The sequence below is a fragment of the Myotis brandtii genome, unplaced genomic scaffold (genome assembly GCF_000412655.1).
Source record: "Myotis brandtii unplaced genomic scaffold, ASM41265v1 scaffold1164, whole genome shotgun sequence".
NCBI classification, from domain to species: domain Eukaryota; kingdom Metazoa; phylum Chordata; class Mammalia; order Chiroptera; family Vespertilionidae; genus Myotis; species Myotis brandtii.
This window is the reverse complement of record NW_005354027.1, coordinates 279310-284377: the sequence shown is the minus strand read 5'-3', so window position 1 is coordinate 284377 and position 5068 is coordinate 279310. Positions and strand designations below refer to the sequence as shown.

General features: G+C 43.5%; 1 pseudogene; it reads right to left on the bottom strand.

Annotated features, from left to right (window-relative positions):
• Window positions 1-4239: 4239 nt before the first annotated feature.
• LOC102261826 overlaps window positions 4240-5068 on the bottom strand; it is a 60247-nt pseudogene continuing 59418 nt past the window's right edge.

Here is a 5068-nt window from a genome sequence, read left to right as displayed (position 1 = left end):
TTCCTTGCCTCCAAATTTCAAATTTTAGAATTTGTTTTGATGTAAACTATAGTGCCTTTAAACATGGGGTTATGATCATGTACATTGTTAATGTTTGCTCTTAAAATTACTTTAAGAAAGTGATACATGTGTGCAAGATTTTTCAGATATCAAATTGAGTCAGTGCACATCCAGTGAAAGGCGGTCAGAGACAGTTCTTCTATTGGGTTTGTTTCTGTTTTATAACATGTTGCTTTGTTTGCTTATCTTTTCTGAAATAATCTATGCAAATAAAAGTATATGAATATGTCTTTCTTTTTACACAAATGAATATGTGTATACTCTACATTCTGCAGTTTTTTAGACTTTAAATTAAATTTTGGAGCTAATGCCATAGTGTCAAAATTAAACAATTATTTTTTAAACAGATGCATGATATATCTTTGTAAGAACAAACCATTAATTATTTAACTGGCTCCCTACTAATGAATATTTGCTTAGATCCAGACTTATTCTTACAAAGTCATTTTTGCATGAATATCTTTGCATTTAAATGACCATACCTACAGATTAAATTTCCAGACTGAAAACGGCTGGGACAGAGTGTGGTTCATTTAAAATTTAGACTATTAGAATTGGTAAACGAATCCAGCTAAGCAGCGGGATACAAAATAAATATTCAGAAATCAGTTGCATTTTTATATAACAACAATAAACTATTTGAAGGGAAACTAAGAAAATGATCCCATTTACAATTACTTCAAAAAGAATAAACACCTAAGAATAAATTTAACCAAGAATGTAAAAGATCTATACTTGGGGAATGATATGACACTGAAGAAAGATAGTGAAGAAGGTACAAATAAGTGGAAGCATATGCCGTGTCCAGGGGTAGGAAGACTTAGCATCATTAAAATGTCCATACTACACAAAACAATCTACAGATTCAATGAAATTCCTATCAAGATACAAATGGAGTATTTCACAGAACTAGAAAAAATATTCTACAAATTTACGTGGAACCATAAAAGACCCCACACAGCAACAGTGATCTTGACAAAGAAGAACAAAGTTGGAGGAATCACGCTATCTAATAGCAAACTATACTACAAGGCCATACCAATCAAAACACCATTGTACTGACATCAAAACAGACATATGAGTCAATGGAACAGAATAGAAAGCCTCGAAATAAACCCACACCTTTATAGTCAATTAATATTAGCAACGAAAGCAAAAACATACAATGGGCTAAAGATAGTTTATTCAATAAATGGTGTTGAGAAAATTAAACAGATGTGTGCAAAAAATAAAACTAGACCAACTTTTATACCAATCACAAGAATAAACTAAAAAATGGGTTAAAGACTTAAATGTTGGACTTAAAACCATACAAATCCTAGAAGCATTTGTAGCATTTAACTTGTTTGGGTCTATTGCCTCTTATGAAAATCTAAGGGAGTTGAAATTTATGAAGTTAAAGATTTCATCTTATACTAATTACCTCTCTGACTTTATGCTTCTGTTCTTTACTGCACATATATACCTATATATACACAGAATAGATGGTTATAAAAGAGAAGAACTCAGTCTCATTGGATTTCATTCAGTTGATTGAAGAGAATGAGAAGGGCATGGAGACAGAGGAGGAAGAGAAATAAGCCTGGGCAAAGTGGCCTTGACCAATGTAGAGTGACCAAGAGGGTTCAATAACTAAACCAGGACTCCCTGAGTTCAGCAGAGGGAAGTTCAAAATTACACACAGTCTTCATAAAACACACTTGATAAACAATGTGGAGGAGGACATGAGAAATGGGAAGAAGCAGAAATCAAGTCTTTACAAAGCCAAAGTCGTGAATAATAATTTTTGTTTTATATGGATCTTGGCTTATTAAAAACTGGATTATATTCATAAACCTCTACTAGTCATTGTGATTACTCAGGTGTCTCAGAGACAGAACTACAAGGACGAGGAGAAGAGAATGAAACCAGACAGGACAGAACACAGGGACAGAACACACAGGGATGAGGAGGTGGCAAGCCTTCGTCAGTGCTGAGGCCCTGGGTGCCTTGGGCACCCCCACCAGCTCTGGCAGTTGATAAGGCTGATCTGAGAAGTGGGGAGCAGTGGGCAGTGCCAAGGGAGATGACTGCTGGGATCCTGGCTTTCCTCACTGTTGTGTGCCAAGGAGCCTGTAAACTAGCCAAACAAGAGCAGGGATTCATTAACTGTCTAACTAACCCCCAGGGAGGAAGTGGAGCACCTGGTCTCTCATGGCAGAAGCCAGGACCTGGACATCCAGGGCCCTCAACCTCCCCCCTGGCTTCCACCTTCCACTGCATCCTCACTGACTGACCGAATCACTTGCAGGTAGACACACAGTTCCCGTAACACCTAGGGCAGACTTCACGCAGCCTTGCCACTGCATGACCTGGACTCACTGCCTGGTTCTAGGTCAGAATGATCCTGTAGAAAACCTGTAGTGATCCCTTAACTTAGTTTGCCTCCACCCCCTAAAGCAGAACCTGAGATGGGTGTAGAGCCTCCAGGAAGCAGAAGTGATGGAGCAGGTGAGTGTTACCCAGGAGGAAAAGCCACCAGAGGGTAGACGACTGCTGATCCTGACCACACACTGGAGCTCAGCTTCCAGACATGCTCATCCAAGGGATGGCAAGCTAGAGAACTTATCTGCCACTTTGCACACTCGGTTGACTGGTAGCTAACTTCCCTGCACGGAACAGGTTCTATGGCTTCAGATAAAAACACCCAGGAAAAAAATGAGAGTCTGGAAGCAAGGGTGTGAGGCGAATGCTGTCTGGACACAGGAAATTGCCCACCACAGCTGGCCTAAATCTTGAGCCTGAATCTCACCCCTGAGTCACAGGGGTGTGAGTCAGCACTGGATGTGTCTGTTATAGCCAGCGTGGGCCTGATGCCATTGCAGGACAAAGGGCTGGTTTCTAGGAGCTCCTGCAGAAACCCCCTGGTTAGATACAGGGAAGTCACTGGACAGGTAAGCAATCCATGTGATGGGAAGCAAATAGCCAGTTCATAAAAGACCACAGGCAACAGTTATGGAGTCTAACTTCCGATGGCTTGGGAAAGAAAGACCTGGTCACTGCGGTCCTCTGTAGGTAGTACAGGGCCTGAGAGAATACTGTAGACCACAGTCCTGCAGAATTTGCAACATGCTCACCTCTGGTTACAGCTCCACAATCAAGAGGAGACACATACCAGAGCAGGTGTGGCCGATAGTGTGTGAATGCAGCAGGGGTGGAGTAAGTGGTGGAACTGCCTGTGGCTATGCCCAGTATGGGACCCCCAGCCTATGTGCAGTTTTCAGCTTTGCACCTTCATAACAACAGGAACAAGGATGTGGTCCGTTACCAGTCATGGGAGGTGGTCAGAGGCTGCTATGGAGTTTCCTACCTGGAGCAGAGTTGACCAGAGGGCACAGAATGACCATGCCCGCAGGTGACACACGGGGGCTGCGGTGGAGCCAGCCTGGGCAGAAGATGTTCTTTGAGCATTTATTGCAGTAGTTGTTATTCCATCCTGACATCCAGGCAAGAGCTTTTAAATTAGCACAACTTCATAAGCATCAACGATGTAAAGAAGCACATTTAGTCCTCTGGGGAAATTAAGCCATTTAACATTACACACTGACATGCTAATTCCTCAAATAAAAATTCAGCATCTCCTTAAAGGGTGCCTTCCCAGAGCCCATTTCTCTTACAGCCAGGGAACCGGGAATGTCCAGCATATTACACAGTGCATGCTCCACTTCGGTTTGTTTTTTTAAATACGGTCACTCTTTTAATATCTCCTTTTGGTAAATGGTGTGTCAGTACAGACTGCCGATGTGTTGCTAAAACTTGAGCCTGAATCTCACCCAAGGAAACCCAGACTGCAGGGGAATTGATAGGAAGTCAGATAGCCACAGCTTGCTGACCAAAAGGGTTAGTTGAACAGCAGTCTCCTGTTCAATACAGGTAACTGTGCAACGACTCCTAGTCTCTCATCGCTCATGCATTCCAAAGGGAAAGGTCCCTTCACTCCCGAACCGTGTGCATCATCACGCTCGCTGCCAGAGTCTGTTTGTTTGTTTTATTGACAGACTTTTTGGTCTTACCCTTCTTTGTGTTTAGAAGATAAGACTGAAATTTCATATCACACTGTAGTTTTCCTTCAAGATTTGTATTGGGTTGGTTGGTTTACTGGCCAGCATCAATGCCGCATTGCCCATCGCTTTCCAGTCTTCACCCAGCTGCTGGGAGACCCCTGGCAAGTACAGCCCTACCTGCACAGGGCTGGGACGGCTCCTTCACTGTAAGGTAGAAGTATGGGTGCTCTACGGACTCTTGGGCAGTCAGTCTGTTGATGGTCGTATTGCAGAAGTTTGTCCGGAAAATCTAGGGCCTCAGGGCTGAGGAGGTGTCTGTTCTCATTATGCATAAAGCTTTCCCAGCATTCCCATGAATATCACTGAAGGGCAGATCTAGGTATATGTGATACTTCTTCAAATAGCCATACAGCTCATTTGAATCCAGAACCTCGGCAATTCAAACAAGCTGGTTGTAGTTGTCCTGTCCATGTAGAAAGGGTTCTCTCTGAAAGATCATGCTTGCTAGCATATAGCCTGAACTCCACATATCCAAGCTAAAATCATGCATCTTGTAAGCCACAAGAGCTCTGGTCCCTTGAAGTACCTGGAAGCCACAGGACGTGGCAGTCCTGAGCAAGAGGGCAGAACTCTGCCAGACCACAGGGTATCAGCCGCTGCTTTTCCTGTTGGTGAGCATCCGTCAGGACATTGGGAGGTTTCACATTCCTAAGTGTTATGCCCAGATTTTAAGATCCCCATTAGACCACACCGAGTCCGATGCAAAAGCAGAGAGTCTTTTATTCGAACTAGTTTGGCTCCCCGACCACACTCACCGATGCAACGGTAAGCCAAGTGGCAGAGAGAGGGCGAGAGAGCGCGGGAGAGAGGTTTTATAGTAAGGGGAGGAGAGAGGACTGTGGGCCCTGCCGATTGGCCAGGGGCAAGTCGGTGTCTCGTTACACAGGATGTGGTCATCTCCATGG